At 36.8% G+C, this 21,232-nt stretch overlaps 1 protein-coding gene across 6 annotated transcripts in view; it reads right to left on the reverse strand.

The window, feature by feature from the left end:
* Positions 1-21,232, reverse strand: part of FTO (FTO alpha-ketoglutarate dependent dioxygenase) — a 330,070-nt gene that overhangs the window by 101,259 nt on the left and 207,579 nt on the right. The gene's annotated exons all lie outside the window — the stretch shown is intronic.

A 21,232-nucleotide genomic window follows, 5' to 3' on the forward strand; every position in this document is an offset into this window, starting at 1 on the left:
AAAGAGAAAGATGATAATAAAAAAGAAATACAACATCTTCTGACACCAAATGGATTGCACATTTCCAGTGAAGTTGATTTCTGTTGTAGGCTTTGTATTTTCTATAGGGATTTCTCAAAAAGCCAATCACAGAGAAACTCAGTTAGTGTTCCTTCATATGGTGAATTATTTTTTCATTATCTCAGCTGTTATTTAAAGTATGTGATTAAACCATTATCAGATTTAAATTTTTGCCAGTTTCCAATGTATTACTAGATTATTGAGAAAGATTAAACTGAATTTACTGCATTAAGGTCAGGGGGGATAGATTAAACAACATTAAAGAAGCCGGACTAGCTTTGTAGATTCTGGAGATTTACAAGTGTATCAACCTGCTTAGCACTGAAAAAGGCAATATAAAAAGAGAAAATTCTATAAAGAAAAATGGAAATGGAGGTTAATAACAACTTCCAATGATGAATAGGTGGGCAAAACTTCAATAAAATTAAATTAAGAGGTTAGTGTACGTTAGTCCCCAGAGAAAATGTTTAAATTACAATGTTTTTTATTAAATGGATTATTCATCAATACTAGTGAAGTCTAATTATAATATTCAACTGAACTGCAGCCTGCAGAGGAAAGTTTTTATAAGTGGCAACCATCACATCTCTAAAGATTAGACTGTAATACATGCTGCATCAAAAACATTGCCACAGTTCAAGGAGGATTTCTCCCCCTCTCTTTTCCCTTCCCTCAAACAACTTGCACATTGCTGATTAATTAGTCAATGTTTGCAATAGGGCAAGACAAAGAAAAATGCTGAGAATTACCTTAATTTTGGCATATACTGCAGGTCTGCATAGCTCTTTAAAGAGATAACAACCAAATTGCAGAAATGCACTTTCATATATTGAATGTCATTTTTTAAAATTTGTGTTCTATAAAGCTCATAATTTTTGTAAGAAATTTAAAGTTGTTTTAAACACATGTATCTTTCATTTCAGTAGAATGAACTCCAAGAATACTGACACATGCAACTTCTTTGTCCACACCACTGACCTTCTGGAAGAGACTGTTGCCAAATGAAAGATGTCTTCTTCTCCAGGGAATTATTAATAGCAGTGTAATCCCCATGAGAAAACATACTTCAGCTTTACACCCATGTTGGTGGGTGGTTAATTGCTGCACCAGCATCCTGGGCACTCAATCCATCGTACATTACACTACAAGGACAGTATTAACACATAGCATTCCAATATATCTTCAGCTCTCCACATCAGCCCCTGATAATAGCATCTGTTAACATGCACTAAGTACTATTATGTAGCACATCACTTCATAAATAATAAGATTAGCCGACCTCAGGGCCCTGGGAAGAGTAATGTGTTTAAATGTTCTCATTATTTATTTAAAACAAGAATTAAAGGAACAGAAGCTACTTGTGACAATCCTCTTAACATAAATATTAAACTGTTTGCATTGATAAGCTGCACTGTACAGAATAACAGAGGATTTGTTTTGCTGGCTGCTTTATAATAGTTGTTAGAGCAAATGCAGTTTAGTGTGTGAGTTCTGAGAGGTACTTAACTGATTGTGCCATCATGTTCAGAAGACATTTTCCAAATTATATAAAGGACCAGGAGAAAATTAATATGCAGGGGAAGCTGAAACTAATTACAGCATAACTCCATAAAGCTTTAAAAATCTTGCTTTATTTTCTGTCTCGGCACAAAATAATACACTCAGTTTGGTGTGTAGTATAAGACACTCCAGTTTAAGCATTTCCATCTAAAAGTGGATAAATTAACCATGATTATTGCAGATGACAAATCACAAAGCCTCAGCCAGTAAATACTGCAGGCATGTTATGTGATCTGCAAAACTCAGCTAATAATGATAGTAATAATAATAATAATAATAATAATAATAATAATAATAACAACAAACATTTTCTCTCACATCCGCTATTAACAAGAGTTTTCACTGAGAGAAAAGATCTACCAACCTTTAGCTTCCTCACCATTTCAGAGCCCTCTTTCTACCTTTCATGTTCTTTTATTCCTTGCTCTCTCACACAAACAGATTAACCAGTTTTCCCTCACATCTGGGCATTTGTGTTGCTGTAAATGTGGTAGCAGTCACGGTGATGCTGTGCCTGGATAGCCCAAGAGCCATTACTTGCTACTTTCCCTTTTCTATATTTGTTACCAGCAGAGCCATCACTGAGAGGTTTCCCCACAACTAAGCATGTGCCTGAACTTCCAGGCAACCATGCACTTGGGAAGTTTTAGCCATACTGTATTCCATGGGAGGGATTAGAGGAATGGAAGTGTGTCAGGCTCTCAGACTTGCTGTGCCAGTCTGATGACAGAAAGGCATCGATGTGCTGCAAAAATATAAAAAAGGGAAAGCAGTGCCTAACACTCCAAGTTCAGTGATCCCATGGTGCCTTCATCCTTCTGTTGGATTTCTACTGCTCTGCTCCATACTAGCAAGAACAGCAGGGAAGAATACATTTTTATAATTTGTGAATCACCTATTTTGACAAAATTACAATCCCCGTCTCAGATCCGCTGACATCAAAGCCAGATTAAGTTTCTCATATTCAAAGGTATGGAGCTGGTTCTAGGCAGTCACCACTGCAGCTGGCAGCTCAATAAGCAATTCACCTGAATAGCTCCCACAATCTGGAACACAGTCAAAGATGTGCTTTCTCACTCAGAATTAGGGTGCACAAACCAGACCTTTTCAGATGAGTATATTACTGATTGAAAAAAATTTCTACAGGAGAAATATTTCCTACAATGGTCTTTAATTTGTAGCAGAGGAACAGAGCTTTTAAATTGAAGCAGAACAATAGAAGACACCTAAATGATTGTACATAATTATTTAAAATTCTTTGTATCTGACAGTTAACATGAGTTAGAAAAAATAACTCCTGATAAACAAAAATAAACAAAAAAAGACTGTAAACATTGAGCTGTGGTGGTAGTGGGAAAGTACGAAGATTTGCAATATTTTAAGCTAATGAAAATATTCCATATCAATTAAAAACTTATTTAAGTCACAACTCCAAAAAAAAATAGAACTAACGTGTGTTTATTATATGTAAAAGATGTGTAAAGAGTGGAAATCACACAAGCTCTGAAATACAGAACAGATGCCTTCCATACTTTATCTGCAGCAGGAGAACAGGAAAACTGCCATAATGTATTTCAGAGCAGTTTAGCTGGAACACCTTATGTTCAACAACATATTACAGAAAGAATTGTTTATTTGTAGAATGCAAAAAACTCCATGGTCCTTACTTTCTTACTAAAACAATCAAGACTTGATTGACAGTTTCAATTAAAAAAGCCCATTTTTAGTTACTGTTGAAGTGCATATTCTCACTACCTCTACCCTCTAAAGTTCTCAGATTTTTCATAACCTTTTTGTCTGTTTTTGACAAATGGAATTTGCTTATTAATATTTACCAGTGTTCATCTAAGTGATGACAAACATTTGCATGGCAGTTTGACTATTTGCATAACAACACATGATGCTTTCCCTGGAAGGTGGCTGATATCCCCATGGGCAGGTGCACATTCACTGAGACAGACACTTGCCTGGTTACGGTTCCCTGGGCTGCACTGATTTTTGATGATCAGGGTGTCATCTACATTAGAGGACACTGATCATGATGCTAAAATTAACCAAGCTAGCTAAAGTATGTGTTAATTATGAGTATGCAAGCAGTCAATAAAAGGTTAATGCAAAAGTCAAAGGATGAATTTATTTCAGTATTGCGTCACTCTACTGACTAAATGACTAACATTATGCTTTGTTTTTAATCGATATATTTTACAGTAATGTGTGAGCCATTGATTTGAAAAAAAGCCTTCCTTCTAATAGTTAAGTTTTGCAACTACTAAGTATCAAGTGTTAATATACTTAAACCACTCTTTCTTCAGAGCAGATACCTTTTAGTTCCGTTGTCAGGAACAGGAAGGCATATAAGGGAAGAGGCAGCCTCGGGTTCTGCTGATGAATGTGGTAATGCAAATAAGAATTATTACCTAGGAACCTAAATAAGGTACTGTGAATTAGAGTCCCTGGATTCTCTTGCACTGTTTGTCTACTCCACAGAAGTGTAGTCAAATCAGATCAATAGGGGTCAATCTGTGGCTTAGGCTGCACAGGCATATTAAGAGTGAGGAGAAGTTATAAACAATCCTGTTTCCGAGATGGTACTAATTTGGTTGCCTATCCCTGGCAGTTCAAAGACCAGTGGAGAAACATGGAAATTCATAGGGTAAGACAAGGAAAATGGGTCTGGCCATTTTCCCTATGTACTGGTATGGTCAGAAGGGGAGGATAGGACATTTGCCCTCCAGGTACAAAAGCACACACTCACCCGTACATACTCCAGTATTCCTGAAATTTTACGTTTTATATGGGAGCTATTTTCTCCCTCCATTCATGCTGGAATAAAGGTGTTACTGAACTGTTATTCAAAACTTCAGAGTAACTTTTAAAACAATGGCCCAGGTGAAAAAAGCATTTGGATCACTTTACTAAGACAAATACATTCCCGAAACCCAGACTGACATTGCGTAAAATGGCACAACTCTGCTAACATGGGGGGTGCTGTTCTGAGTAAGAGCAACAGCAGCAACTTCTTTAGACACCATCTTCCATTCTTAAAACTCACAATGACTTTGCACATATGGGTCTGATCAAACATGGGTTATTAATGTTACAACACAGAGCTCTACTGTGGAACACAAATCCTGCTGGTATAGGTACGTGGGACACAGAGATTTGCTTGTAGGGTTGGATTTTTTCATTCTCGTCCCTCAAACAATTCCTCCGCATGGAAATTATCATGCAAACTGCATGTAGTTACTCTAATAATGGGATTATTAGGATAATCCCATGTCATTTCAAGATGACACTCTTAGTTGCCAGAGCATATACAAGAGGATCCAGTGTGTTCTCAGCTATCTGAATCATACAAACCACAGAGAAAAGATGAGATTACATACACAAGGACAAATAAATAAATTAATCTTGATTTTTCTTTTTTTCCAAACAGTGTATGTCACTGACAGGTATGACAAATTTACTTCTGCTGCTGAAAGCATCACAATTAAAAGCTGACACCACTTAAGTAACCGTTGAAACTTTCAGCGACTTCAACAAGGCCAAGTTTTCAATCCAAACACTTTTCCAGAAACTATTCACAATACACATGAGCTACGAAGCATATAACACCATCCAAAAGAAACTATGGAAGGAATGAAAAAGGCTGGATATAGTTTCTCAAAGTGAAATTTCGCAAGGTATACTCAAGTCTTTTATCCAACTACAATGTTGGCTACATTAGTGGCATTGTAAGTCAGCTAATACAACATGGAGTTGTATTAGAACTCACAAGATGGGAGTTCTGTAACTTCAAAGTTGCCATAGAAAGGAAAAAAAACTGTTTTATCAAACTGACTTGCTCAGTAAAGAACAGAAAAACTCTAAAGTAAAAACTCAAATTGACCAAAAGTGCATGGTTCCAAGGAGGTATGTAACAGCTTTCCATGCCCTTCCTGAGAATGGACACGCTTCCCAAAGAACAATGGAAACAAACACAGCTGAAGAAATAGCAACTCTTCCATTGGGATCAAAACCTGCAACAGCCATTATGCCACTGGTGCCCTCATCCTACCTAGACAGTACTCCAGCCTGGATCACCTATATCCAAGGGAAACCATCCCTAAGCTCTCCCAGAAGTACCTTTTCTGGAGAACTAATCCAAGACATGAGATCTACATAGGGAGCTGAAGCTTAACTTGTTTATAGTTAAAAAAATGTTGAAATCTTAACGTCTGATTAGCTTATTTTAGAAGAAATAACATATCTAGAATCAGTATTTCAACTGGAACTTCACCAAAGGTGTTTTGAAACATGTTTGGAAAGTGGGGGTTAACTAACACCCCATCATGACACAGGGTTAGGGTGGAATACTTTCTGATTTCTTTGTTTAAACTCTGTAAAACATAATGAAGCTAATAATCAAAAATCCTTCACTTGGTATTAACTTTCTTAGTTTGCATCCTAAAGACTATTTACTGAAAAAAGGATGAAGAAAATATGAATATACTGAAATATATATTTTTAATATGGCTATATCACCAACAAGATTCCAATTTTTCATGTCAAAACTGACATTTTGAAAGTTATTGAGTGCAATCTAAACTTTAAACCAAAGATTTTCTTAGTTTTTTAAATTAAACAATCAGGAAATTGCCAACTTTGGCAGAAAGCATTTCTTTCAGTTGTTCCCTGCTTGTCCCTCCTGTGACTCTGCACAACTAAAACCTGCTGAGGTTTCCTCTATCTTTTAAGAACAAAACAAATTAAATCAATATTTGACTTTGCAAACTAAATTTTAGAAGTACTAGTCCCAAACAGGCAGTGAAATGAAGTGGCCAGATGGAAAGAGAGCAGTGCTTCATTCTTTTGGACATCTAATCCCCAGTGCATTCCCAAGAAGTCTGTCCCATTTACAATAAGTCATTGCTGATGTTCTTTCATGTGCTGTAACTACAGTGCGCCCAGCCATAAATAATGGCTGAGACTGGGATTGCATTTATAGAAGGGACAAAATGAGTTTGTTTCCAGATAAGAAACTTGAAAAGAGAATGCCAGTTTTAAGAAAGGGATGGAGGCAATATCAGTTAAATATTAATCTAAGAAAAAAAAGGTATCAGCTGCACAAAGACGCAAGAACAAATACATTGCTGGCCCATCAGATGATCTCTGTCTGCTTCTTTCAAAAGTTGATAATGACTCATGTTACTAGTGCTTTTGGCCCTTACCACAGAACCAAAGTTTACAGTCACTGACTCAAGAGCTTTATGCCTCCAAAATAAACCATTCCATTGGAAATGAGGACGGTGGCTACATTATCCTGAGGCATCACTGGTGACAAAGCAGGATAGCCTGAAAACAGCCAGACTTGTGTGTACTTTGACAAAGTGAATCTATAGCAGAATCCATCTTTAACACCAGCCTGCAGAGTGCATTTTGCTGTTCCACAGAAAGGCAGAGCGGAGATCAATGAACCTGACACTAAACAGGGTGAAATGACAGTTGCATCAGCTTGAAAATGTCAGCGTTTCTATTATTACTCAAATAGTAATCCAGGTAAATATGAGAAAAACCCTCTCCACATGTTGAAATAACAGCAACCACAGCACTGGTGGAATCCAACCGAAAGACTTTTCAAGTGGTGCACCAGTGTGCTTCACATGCATTTGTAGAAATACATAAAACTCAAAACCATTTTTAAAATATATTTTGCTTTTTCTTAATTGTAAAGAACTTAAAATACTTTCCCCCCCACAATATTAATTAAAATCTGTCAAAATGTACTTCAGACTAAGAAAACTAAAGAAAAGGACAAAGGTTTGTTTCAGCTACAGAGTGGGGACTGTAAAGCCCCAAAACCTCAGAAATATTCCAGCTCTGGGTGGAAAGAATGAAAGAAAAGAGGAAACAAGAAGCTCCTTTCTCCAAGACAGTAATCTCTACTGTGGGGTAATTAATAAACAGAAATCTACCCAACTTCTGATGAGTTTATCAGTGACCTTTCTTACCATGTCCACCAGCTCTTCCCTTAAAAGAGGAATACTTAGGAGATGGCCCAGCAGCACTGAGAATAATCCTGGCATCAGATGCATGATGTGAATTTGACTTCCCCAGACAGAGCTTTTCCCCTCCTTTGTGTCCAACACACCAAGAAACTATCCATGAGAAAATCAGTGCACCTCCTATTCCCACAGGAGAACGTCTGTGTGGGGCAGCCTCAACTCCATGTTTGTTTGATTTTTTAATTAAGAAACATCAGTACTCGCTATAAAGTGTAGGGGGTAGGGAAATCCCCCAGAGAAACACTGAATAAATAACGTGGCATTTGCTGAAAGATGAAGTTTAATCCAATTTAACTTACAGGTCTAAAAATTGTTCCCTTTCAGTCCTCTTTCTCAGATGCTTTTGTTTCCTGTTTTTAGAATAATATGTATACAAGGAATGTATCCCGACTGTATGAGAAGCACGTTTATGCATATTTATATGCACACCCCTTCACACCAATACTTGCAAAAAATCCCATTAGTCCAAAAGAGACAGCATTTAGGAGGAAATTTTCAGCACCACAGACATAGATTTAGTTACATACTTTTCATGATCAGCAATGGGAAGGGAGTTATTCCCACCGTGCTAAGAATATTTGGCTTTGACTTCAAAGAACGTACAAATATATCAACCTCAATATAATTTATATTCTCTCAAAAGGAACCTAAAATTCTCTAAGCCTTTGCTGAGACATCTGATGTTCCAGTCCCCTCTGTTGCACTGTATATCGGCTGTTTTATTTCACTTGCAATCCTTGCTTTCCTATGATTTTTTCAGACAAAGAAACAAAATGTCTGCTATATGCTGAGTATAAACACAGCTGACTTGTTTTCCCCAAAGTATCGATTTTATGCACTTTTAAAATAACTATTTTCATTCTGTTTGCATAATCAGCTGGGGCATTGTTCCTTTACATTTGCAGAAACACAGATGGAATTGCTGATTTGGAGCCTTTGGAGAGATTTTATAGTATTCTCTAGAATCTAAGCTTCTATTAAAATAAGGTTTCAAGCACTTCTGGTTGTGAAGATAGCCTGGACAATGTAATTTGATGCATGGTTATCTTGTTGAGCCCACAACCAGACAGACAGACGCAATAGCACCAAGGGAGCTGTGAACTTCCCCCACTTATTTTATTGGGTGTTTACTTGGGGCCAGATGCTCCCCTCTGTTGTGCAGAACAGCGTTAAATGACTGAAAAAAAGAGAGGAAAAGGAAATGGAAATAAAAACCAGCAAAGAGGAGAAAAGGAAATCCCCACAGCCTACTTCCCAGGGGGCTACAGATGCCCTCCCTTGCAGTATTAGACTGCTGGAAGATCTGGGGCTGAGCCATGCATATGGCACATTTTTTTGAAAGACACTATATTTTCCAAAAGAATGTCACCTGAAAAGTTAATGATACTTCCAAAATCATTTACTCTTTCACTTTATCTTTTGTACTCTTTTTATGTGAAAGTCATACAGGTAAATAAAAATGTGAACATAGGACCATTTAAAATGACATGGCAGGAGGATGGCCCGTCCGCTTAATGCCACCTCATTTAAAATAAGCAATCCAAAGAACTTCAGGATTTGCAGGCTCTGCCCTTCTGCAAGAAAGCTAAAACATTTTCCTTGTTGAGTGTGTATTTTTCCATAAGGCACCTTTTCATGTTAATAAAAATCAACTGCTGTACGACAAATCCCTGTTATATAAGGAAAGTAAAATCAAAGGAAACATGACTGAATGCAACTAACAGCAACCGCATTACTTGATCCTTAAATCAGACTGGAGAGGGGTCTATATCTTTTCAGCATCAAAGCAATGTAATCCTTCCTGCATCACTCCTGCCAGCTGCTAATACAACCCACCCCCAAAATCCCCCAGCTTCCATCAGGACCAAAGCAAGGGTGACCCAGAAGGGGCAGCACTTGGGAGCTGAATGGAACTGCGGACCTTAGATGTTTGTAGTAACCACTGTGTGAGGACTCCACGTATGATTTTACATGGAACAGTCCTCTGTGGATGTATGGCTTATTGGGGAGAGTGACACCAAATGGAGATCCTGCCCCCAAAACCACCTGGATCCTCTCAGACTCCGACTAAGAGGCACCTCTAGCCTCCTTTGCTCCATTTCAGTGAATTTGCACATTTCAATAGCCAAAAGGAAGCTATGATAGATGAATAGCAAGTACCACATGCAAGAGCCAAACAACTTCAAGACTCTCTGCAGACTGAAATGAAAATCTTGCTTATCACTACAACTTGAGAAAATAAATACATGTATGTACATACAGACATCTCTCTCTTTATACATATATATATATATGTACTCACACACATATATAAGAGGAGCTTATACCACATTTTCTATCAAGAGCTATGGCCTTGAACTCCTAAGAGGCTTAGGAAACAAAGAAACAAACAAAACTAAAGGTTTATTGTGCTGCAGAACAACATTGTCTTCCCTGTGTTGTGCACCATGGCTGTAGCCTGCAACCAGAATGTTTATAACATATATTGGAACTCCTACTGTAAGAGCAAGGCAATCCTCTGAGCTAAAACACAGTTTCTTTTAGGTCAACATGAGGTGAAACGGACGCAGGAGGGAACAAATAATAGGGAAATGAGAAAACAGATACAAGAAAGGCAGAGAGGCTTAAGAAGAGGAAGTAGGAGTTGAGGAATAAAAAAAGAAAACCTCACGTAACTAATCACATTTCAAGCACTGCAGAACTTCTCCATAGCTGCTGCTTTATTCAGCGATATTTTATGGATAAATCACTATAAAAATATACCACCAAAAAAATTCCAGTTCAGGCAGAGAAATAGACTTGATATCCCAGGAAATGCTACAGTACATCCAGCCACAAATAAAAATCATATGGCAACAATATGCTCAACAAGCTGCTTCTCTACAAGTGGAGTAAATCTTCTGACTACCAAGCAAGACCTCAGAATTTTTTCCATTACCCTTTGCATTTCAAATAACTGCAAATATTATATAGAGATTTAAAATATCCTTTTCTACTTTCACTTGGAAATAATTAGCATTGCCCAAATACAATGTGAATAAATGTATTTTATTACTTTCAAGTTCAACATCACTATAGTTTAAAATTTTTGAATTAATGTAACACTGCAGTATTTTTTAAAACCAACTAAAATTCCAGTACAGACTGGATGATGATTTAAAGTTACTGGACTGGAATATGCTTTCGTTTATGAAATATGATTGCATTCAATCAATTTAAACACAAGATAAAGTACATGCATCTGATCCTGGCCTACATTCACAGCCATTATTTTGAGAAGTACTTACAAAAAGTGCAAGATTTTGATCTATAACATCCTATCAGTGGACTTTAGCACCATGAAAACTTATTCACCCTAGTGGGTACCAAAATGCTACTAGCAGGCAAAACCTAAAATGTCTATCGCAGCAAATGCATACAGCTCTTCATCTTACTTCTGTAGTTGAAAGATCTTTCTGACTGCAATATCAATGACTTTAAACCACAGACTAAGACTTTAGACCTTTTGGTGGTGCCAACTCACTTGTTTTATATGCTATGATATATAGTCCTGGCTTTGAGCTCTCTCTCACTACTGATGCTTTTGATGCTTTGTTCTCTTTTTACTTTAAGATGGAAAATAACAAATAATGCTGAGTTCTCTTCTTACTCTTGAATTCTTCTGATGTCTATCTTCAGAACTCCTCTAACATCCAATTTATGTCATTCTTTTTCTTTCTTATGCTGTGAATTTGAAACGAAAGAAGGTAACATAATATCATAAGATCTATGGACGATTGAAATGGCCTTCGGAGTAAACTTCAGAGTTATTCGTAAAACTATCTTGCCTCTATAGAAAGTAAAAAATTACTTCTCAATAGATAACGCAACTACTCTTGAAATTCTTGAAGTTATTGCCATAGGGAACAGTCCAATCATAATAAAGTATATGGTGATAATGCCTTACAAGTAGCTCAGATGGGTTATTTTGTTAGTATTTGCAAGGCACAATTCAAATTCATTTATGTGTTTCCTCTTGACTTATTCTTTATAATGAAATGGCGACAAAACCCAAAGTTTGCTAACAAGAGAAGCTAACATCTGCTGTGCCGATGGACCCGCAAGGCTACTCATGTTATTTTATCATATAATTCCTCCTAAAACACCACATCAGAATTCCAAAGTCTTCTTATATTAGTTAATTAAGGACCTGATTCAATCTTCTCTCAGTTCTGAGGAAAATGCATAGTCACACATTCAAATCTCGTTTAGCCCAGTGGAACTTTCAAATATATTTCGGGTTCAGCACAGGTTGAAAAGCTCTACTGTGCAGAGCCCGGGAGGTGATCTCTCCATCTCTGCTCAAAGCACAGCTATACACATATACAGGATTATCTGCAACTTCTCTTAAGGCCAGCCATCCTATCCCTACCCCAATCACTCGCCCTGCATTTAGTCTCTAGTCCCTGTGCTGCACTGAACATTAACTCATGGGCAAAAGTCTGCTGCATGTTGCCTGAAGTAATGCAGGACTTCAGGAACCTACCAGAAGAACTTCTCAGGGGTTTCTGTCAAGTAACCTACATTACACTGTCAGGTTCAAATTCTGTGGATAATGGTGTAATTTTTTGACACCAAGGAAACAGAAATCTTCTGTTGTTGGGTGCCATTAAGTGTCCATCTCTCCATATTTTGCGCAAATTCATGGAAAATCAAGTTATACATCAGGGAAAGTATCCATTTCACTACTCTCACAAGAGACCTACTGTTTTGTCTTCCTTTGTTCTGTGTCTGCTAAAGAACAGTTATTTAAACTTTATGAAAAGTGGATGATTTTGGTCTTCTATATGTTTTATTTTGTCTAGGAATGTTGTATTTCAGACTCCATTTTTCCTAGTTTATAGGTTGCCAGCTGAGCTTCCTTACAATGAACTGCTGATGAAATTTTTTCTCTTCCTGTTACAAGAAACTCTGCTTCCCAGAGTATGCAACTGACCTAATATCCCTCCTACGTTGTTTGCTTTTTCAAATAATATTGTGATCATATTAATCTACAATGCAAGGTGCTCACCTTTTTCTGTGCTGAAATGCCATTACTCCAGCCTGTCAAAATGCCAAGAAACAAATGTAGACTTTAAGGATTTTGGCAGTAGCTACATAATCCTCCTCTTTTCAGTCCAAACAGCAGGTATTCCTTTTTCTTTTTTCCATTCTTAAGTGCTCCTGAGGAGTTATTAATCTGTAGTTTGTATTTCTCAGATATGTGCAATTCTACATGGAAATTTCACCCTCTACCCTGCTTTACTTTTTAAGTGCCAGTAGGAGCATTCAGGGAAGTTAATGACATTCCTCAGGAAAATGAGGAATTTTCTTAGACCTTCTCCTACAGAGTGTGTCCTTTGCACTTTCACTTGAGCTTTTCCAGCATTTCACCATGACTGGGCACGGGGCACACTGCTGCCTGCCTGAACACTGACAGGCCTGGCTTAGCTATTTCTGATAACAGTTATCAGCTTCATCTCCCTCTTCCAAGACTTAATGACTTCATCAGGTCCAGTTTACCTAATGCTGGCTTGTCTGCACAGCCAGGCTGAAACACTGGTGAGATCACACTGTAAACACCTGTTCTTTTCAGACCCTTGAGGGATGCTCCCTGCACTTCTTCCTCTTTTTTTCTGTGTTCCGCTTGACAAGATATTAGAAAAATACTGTCATTTACATTTGTCTCGTAATTTAAACTAGATGCCAATCTTCTTGATATATTTGTGACCTTTCTAATGAGAAGATAAATACCTTCAAAGAATACCTTTGCATTATGACAGCTTTGGGGTTTAAACAGTAACAAAGGGTGTTCTCTGCATCACTGAATTTTAGGAATTAAATAATTTTTTACCAATGTAAAAACCCCACTTGGCAGAAGTCACCTAGGGGTGTGCCATCAAGCTTTCAGCAGTGTTCAAACTTATTTTTTCTCAACTTGTTCCAGAATACATACACACAAACAACATTCACCTTTGCACACAGACTCTTAGAGATGTTGATGTCTGGCACTATGTTGTGCTATTAACTTGGACCAGACTGAAGAACTCTGTGGCCCAATAATGCTGATTTGAATTCTGGAAATTACAGACTGTTAGAGTGCTACTGTCATGACAAGGGAGATGGAATGCTCCAGGTTTCTACAGGCTCTGTAGCATATCAGCAGGCAATAGAAAATCTGGTGCAGGACTCATTTGACAAATAATATCAGCATATAAAGCATGACAATCAGTGTACTTTTTCTGGAAAATAAATACTGTTGGACAAACAAAATGAGAATGACATGGAATAGCCTTGTTTCCAGCCTTTTAGAAGTAGGTTGAAGAAAACAGAGAAAACTGTGGAGACAGGTGAAAAACACACAGTAATTATTTACTCAATTTGCTTCATTTATCAGATTTAAAAGGGATAGATTGAAGGAAAATACCTTGTATGGAAGAGCTCTCTTGTCTAGCAGTGGGGGCTGAAATTCGAAAAAGAACCCAGAGAAATTTGAATATGCCTGTTTTTTACAGGGAAGTCAATCACACACTGGGACAAACTGTTAAAGGAACAGAATATTCCTAATTTCTGACATCTTCAAATCAAGAAAAGATTCCTGCATGGAAGCCATGCAGTTACACAGCTAGCATAGGCATAAAAGAACAAAATTTAGTAACTTGTGATAGAAGTCAAAACAACTGACATAAAAATCCCAAATACAATGATGCTCACTCAAACTTCTATATATCCATTCTTTAACGAGCTTACTTTGAATAAGACTTTCAAAGCTCCTTGTAATAGATCTTGCTGTAAAATTATACATTCTAATTGGAGAGGATACACCAGGAGAATGAAAGAAGACAGAAGAGTTCTCTTTTCAAAGCCCCAAAAGAATCAGTTTAGCCTTTGAAACCGTGGAGAGAAAAACCCTTATGCAGGGAAAAAAAAAACCTTTAGGAAGCAGCATATTCCCCATTTCCTTGCACTTGTTAGACAGGTATAAGTCTAATGTTTAATATACAAAGGTTTAACTGAGAAGAGAATTGGTCAAAAGGCATGTACACACACATAAATTTAATTAATACTACAATTTGTGATGCAATTTATGAAAGATTAAATATATTAATATGTAAGTATATTTATATTTTAATTTTCTTATTTTCTCTAAAGACATCATGGAATCACCAAAAATACAAGGTCACATTGAACCAAAGGATATCATCTGCTTGTTTAGAATGTCATTATGGAAGAATCAGGAAAAGCAGCTGCATTACAAGTCGCCTTTCCAGCTCTCACAAACTATTAATGGAGAAAGCCAGTCCTTTATGGTACATTACAGGACCAAGGTCACCTGGGAAGCTATAAAGCCTCACTGGCTACCCACAAGACCAACTTGATTAGTCCCAGTAACCTCCTGCCCTTGCCAAGGGACTGATGGAAAAACCAGTTTTTCAGGAGGCTGACGACTTGGTGGTCACACTCTTTAGATGCAGTTACACAAGATGAAGTTCCTGAGATTCACCTGGAGCACCACGCCACACTCACTGCACTCTTCTCTACTGTCTGCTGGAATTACCACGAGCGTTATAATTATGTTGATAATCACAAATTCTCTAAATATGAAGACAGTCTAAACTCAGAGTCTATGTCAAGACTTCTGTCAGCTAAAGAGAAGCATAACTTTGGCACAGTCACCAGGAAGGAAGTGTTCTTGGAGCTAACCTGCCCCACACTTTAAAGCACTGTCTTTACAATCCAAACAGACTTTCAATATGTTTCAATATGTGCCTAAATTACAAACTCTGCATGTTTTCCCTGTGCAGAATCCTCCCTCATATTCTCATGAGAGCAAGCAGTTTGACTTATTAAAACATAATTAGCTCACTACAGAAAACAAATTACATATATAGTATGAAATGTATTAGAACCCAGTACAGTTTCCTTCTATATCTTTATTATGATTGAGTAAGCAACTGCATTAGATTGCTGGTGACCATTTCATTGCATCAACACCTGGTGATTGCAAACTTGCAGATTGCCAGAACCTCATAAAATAAGGTGACATGGAAGAGAGAGGGGGAATATCTAGATTGTAACCAGTTCTTCCACACCAATATTTGGTTTTGGATTCTCTTTATTACATCCCACATGCTAGTGAATAACAAGGTTCTTTCTATATTTACCATAAGTGCTTTGAAGATACTGTCTTTGCCATGAATCTATGAGAAGTCCTTCTAAGCTCTTCCCATGTTGGTCATGGTAAAAATACGGTATTTTCACCATAATTTTCCCAGTAGAATTCTAAAAATTTAGGCACAAACAATGAAAAATGATGTGTGGGTGAATGGGTGTGGTTTATTTTATGATTTTTTTGTGGTTTATTTGTGAGAAAGACGCAAATACTGAATAATGGTGAGAGAGCACACACCTCCTTTTACAGACTTTCTGTGTAACTTCTGACTCTTTCCCCAAATTCAAATATGATCTGGGGCATCTCATCTAACTTTATGGTGCTGCAGTCTTCTGAGCTGTAAAGAATAGATCATAGTTCCATATCAATAACTGATGAGAGGATGTTAGTTATGTTTAATTGTTTGGCTTTCTGCTCTTTAAAGCAGTCTGCACTTTAAAATGCTCACTGGATGTACCTCTAAAGATAAACCAGCTGTGAGTTCAGGCAATCTGAACCTATATGAGACAGACCTGAAAATGCCATTAATGTTACTTATGGAGTTTATAAACATTTTATTTGTAATAGTTAAAACTGTCACCTGAAATGAAATGCAGTTTTGCACATTCCTATTAAATTCATTTATTTAAAGCCCTATACAACTAATTTAAAGTTCTAATTATATACAAACAAGGGCACTTATTTCAATTTTATTCTAAAACAGTGGAAAATTAGGACAGCATTTAATTTTGGTAATTAAAAAGGTTTTTTTCTGCAAATTAGTAATTTTGCGCATTCAAATATGCATATATGTCATTTATGGAATAATTCCTCTTATTTCATAATTACTACGGATATAGAAAGGGCTTTTCTTTGACAAAGGCCAGAATAACTGAAATAATACATACTATTTGCTCTAATTCTCTGCAAAGTTGAAGTGAAGCAGCAGATTTATATATTTCTCTATGCCTTATTAAATAATTTTTCTATTTCCAAGACAACTTTCTTGCATTTTTTTTCCAAAGCGTTTCATTTAGTTTCAGTTAAGGAATTCTTTAAAACCTCTACATCTAACTTTAAATATACCAAATGTTGTAGTAAAAGCATATCAACTGCTTTGGCAGATAGTATTTACCTGTAAGCTCATCTCCTTTTAGGGCATATTTAACTGCATTCTATGCCCTCATCACTGCTCTATCCAAACAGCAAACCCCCTTCTGCTGTCACAATGACATGCTCTCAGTGCATGGAAAATGAGCACTTGAACTAGTCAAGAAGAAAAAAAGAACTAGGAAAAAAAAAAAATCGAAAATCCTATGCACACTATGCTTACTGAAAAAGCACTTCTTTAGCTTATTTTAAATCATTTATATTGTCTCCACTTATCCACAATCTCTTCTGGTGAGAATGAGCACAGTGATACCACATTGTCTATCAAAGCTACTCACAGGCACAGTTTCGGTTCACAGCACGATGCAAAGGATGTTTACAGCAATTGTCCAATCATCTTAAATTCAAATACACCAGTCTAAAGTATTTCTGAGAATTTATCACATAATGTTTTATGCATATTATTCTCTGTTTAATATTTTTCATTATACTTTATATTTGCATTGAAAGTGTCTAATTTCTTCATTAGAAACAAAATCCACTGGGAATTGTGATCATTCTACAGGTAATATGTATTTCAGATTTAAACTTCCTAGAAGGAAAGAGATGCATAGTCCAGGTTTCATACTAGTTCTACACTGCCTCGATCAAACTGCTTATCTTCAACCTTTTATATCAGTTTTACACTAGCACAATTGAATAGAGTTCAAGGGTAAGTCTTATTTACACCTAAAGAAAGAATTGAGCCTACAGCATTTCTTTTCATGACTCAAATACCTTGTCCAAGGATTCCATAAAAGTTCATACTTTCAACTCCATGTCTGCTTATGCAGATGCATGACACACAAACTATAAAGTTATGCAAATGACAGGAACTGATGACATTTAACCTGGGTTGAGTTTTTAACCCCTCAAAAGGCAAGGACATGTGGACTGTTTAATGCAGTCCCATCAGAGTACAGCATGATCTCGACTTATAAGAAATTTCAATTAGTTATTCTTTGCTTTCAGGTACTGTAGCCACTAAAGCAATTCCACTTTAATTCCATCTGACTTCAATTGTGTTCAAATTATAGTAAAAAGGAAGAAGACAACAAGCTGTAAATATGAAAAGAGACAGAAAATCATTGAGAATCATGCCTTTATGAATATTTGATGAAGAAAGGTTAGATCTACTGCTGGTAAATTACTAGAAATTATGTCCATCATGTGACTCTGTCAGCAAAGGTTAATACAAATAGGTTTGGATTTAGTTGAGATGACAAGAAGGATTAAAAAAGATTTGTCCTGTCCTTGCTGCAATTAGTTTTTCTCCTATTATTATTGTAACGGAGTTTATTGTTAGGATTATGGTAACAGAACTCCCGCTCAATGAAATCATTTTGTTTTTCATAATACTGTGCTACTTTTGCAATAAATTTTTCATCTCTCCTAATCTACCTCTTTATTGCGCATTTGCTGAAGTGGAGATACAATTGTTAACCCATTTCTTGCTGCATTAAGTCTCATTCTGACTAAAAGGGAATTTTGGATGCCTTCTTGTGAGCTGCACAAGGCTCATGGGCTGCACTCCTGCCCTTCTCCACTGCGGAGCAAGGGAAGAGGTGGTGATTAGGTGGGACATCACACGAGACCCTTTAGACAAAACTAGTGATGACATTTGATCTTGTCTGCATTAACAGCTCTTCTGAGCTCGTGGTGATGGAGAATGGGAAAGCTGGAAGCTGTTGCTGTACATGCATGCACACAAGTAAAAAGGAAGAGGTCTTGAAAATCTTACCCTTCCTCTTACATTGTAACTGCTTCAAAGCACAAGCTAAAGTAGATTGAAAACTTGGTATTTTCTATAGAAAGAATTTATTCATACAACTACCAAGCAACTATCCAAAAGAAATCAGAAACTTAAGAAAAGGTTAAATTTCTTTCCAAGATGCATTGCAAATTTTAGCTTACATTCAAATGTGACATTTGGTCCTGTTTGTTGTATTTAAATTGCTTTAAATAGAAAATTTTGCTCTTCTGCAGTTGATAATTTCTGTGTCCACTTTTCAGTTTGGATATACACTTCTAAGAATCCATGGGTAGTAGAAATCTAATTCAGTATTTTCTATGTCTGATGAAAATAAAACTTTTCGTGTAATTCTTCTAATAAAAACATAAATTAAAACTCTAGAAGTACACAGTATATTTGAAGGGATACACTGAATTGCTAGAAAGTGTTAAAAGTGGCTGGTAAATGACTGATTGGAATTGGCATGTGCAGCACAATTGATGGGGAGCAGTCATCCTTTGGTGGTGTCCACTGAGAGCTACATATAGTTCTTCCACACTTAACACCACGTGAAAGAAGGGAATTTAACACATCAGGAAGCTTGCTGGATTATCAGAACATCTGATCAATACCATTGACAACAATTCTGTCTAAAAGCATTGGGGCAACCCTAAGTAAGCTATGGAAACAGGCATTCAGGGCCTTTGCAAATACACTCCCTTGACCCAGCATTCCCACTTCACCCCCAAGAGGCAGCGTGGCTCCCTTTCCTGAGCTCTCCCATGTAACTGCTTTCCAGCTGCCTGGTTTAATAAAATGCACCCTTGGCAGCAGCTTTGACCCAGCTAAAACCAAAACAAATAAAAACCCAAAAACCCCACTAGTGCCACTCGGAAGCACAAGAAACAGGGATTCAGGTCACATGGATGCTGCCTTGCTGCAGCCACCCTTCTTATCAGCTGCAGAGATTGGACTCGTGTAAATCTCAGCAACGTTCTCAACATTATGGGACTCAGTGGGATACAAATGGCTTCTTCATGTACTAGGCTTGCTCAGAGAGATTTGAGTTACCTGTGGAGCAACTTTCCCACTCCCTGACATACACCTGGTGGTCCTGAAAGACATCATGACAAATATCCACTCGCCAGATTTAATGCTCTAAAAAGCACCCAGATTTTATTGCTCCAGTTGAAGTTAACTCTCAAAGACAGAAGACAGGGATGCATGTGTCTCGAAGTACCTCAGGTAGCATTAGGGAAATGAAGTGCAATGGAAAAAAACATTAAACTCATAGTATATGCAACATATCAAGTCAGACTGCTGTTCCCATGTACTGGTAATGGCCATCTATCTTTGAAAAAAAAAAAAAAAAAACAAACCAAGAAAAGAAAAGAAAAGTGATCAGTCTGTTAGAAAAGAAACATCTCAAAGCAAAAATGTACTACACAGGAGTCGTGGATCAGCCTATAAACTTTTAAACATGTTGACTGCTATTAAAAAAAGTCAGAAAGAAGTACAACAAAGAGAGTCAAAGATATAAGCTAAAATATGCACATAGCTCCTAGAAAAAGAATTGCATGTCACTGGGCAGAAAAAAATGATTTTCCCATGTTAACACTGACTTAATTATGTGTTTAGCCTTGACACCAGGCAGCCTGTAAGAATAATTCTTCTATGTACCTTTGCAAGGCAATCCATAGAGTGCAGGTTATTTTAAGGATACGATCCACATTCCAGAAATGCATCAGTCACTGAATTTTGTGACTTTTAACTAAAGATGTGAGTATTGCTTCACGATTGTCCAATTTGTCACTTTTTCAAAGACTACCAAATGATTCCCCAGAGACACAGTTCTTTAACTTAAGACTATCTTTTTACAGTGATATCAAAGTAAAAATAAAACAACCTGAGGTCTTCAGCTTTAAAGACAACATAATGAGATCAGAGATTCTGCCTGCAAAGAAATTAACTTATGGCTGATTAATGAAAGTAACCTTAAATAGTAGGCATCCTGCCAAGAACAGGATACTATAACAAATGGGTAGGAAATAACAGGCACCTTTCAAGGTGCTAGGCCACAGCAGCCTAGAAATCTGAGCAAGCTGCTTTCAAATTTGATCCCAGCAACTTCGAATGACCAAATAAGTAATATCTTTTATAATGTCCTTCATAAATTTCCACCTTCCATGTATTCTATAATGAGGTAGATAATGGATTCAATTAATTGCTGATGAAAAAAATGTTACTATATGATAAAAATTTTGCATGTTGTTACAGGAAAAATCCAGAAATAATAATAATAATAATAATAATAGTAATATTAATAATAGTAATATTAATAATAGTAATATTAATAATAGTAATAGTAATAATAAAAAATCTGCTGAAGGTCCTCTGCTACACTCATAATTTGCTCCATTTTACACCAGTGGTGTGTTTTGTTTAGTGTTGTAATTCATATTAAGTATCTTCAACTCAATTACTATTGCTCTCTGTTCTCTTTGTCCAGCAGAAGAT

The sequence above is a fragment of the Aphelocoma coerulescens genome, chromosome 11 (genome assembly GCF_041296385.1).
Source record: "Aphelocoma coerulescens isolate FSJ_1873_10779 chromosome 11, UR_Acoe_1.0, whole genome shotgun sequence".
In the NCBI taxonomy this organism is placed as follows: Eukaryota; Metazoa; Chordata; class Aves; order Passeriformes; family Corvidae; genus Aphelocoma; species Aphelocoma coerulescens.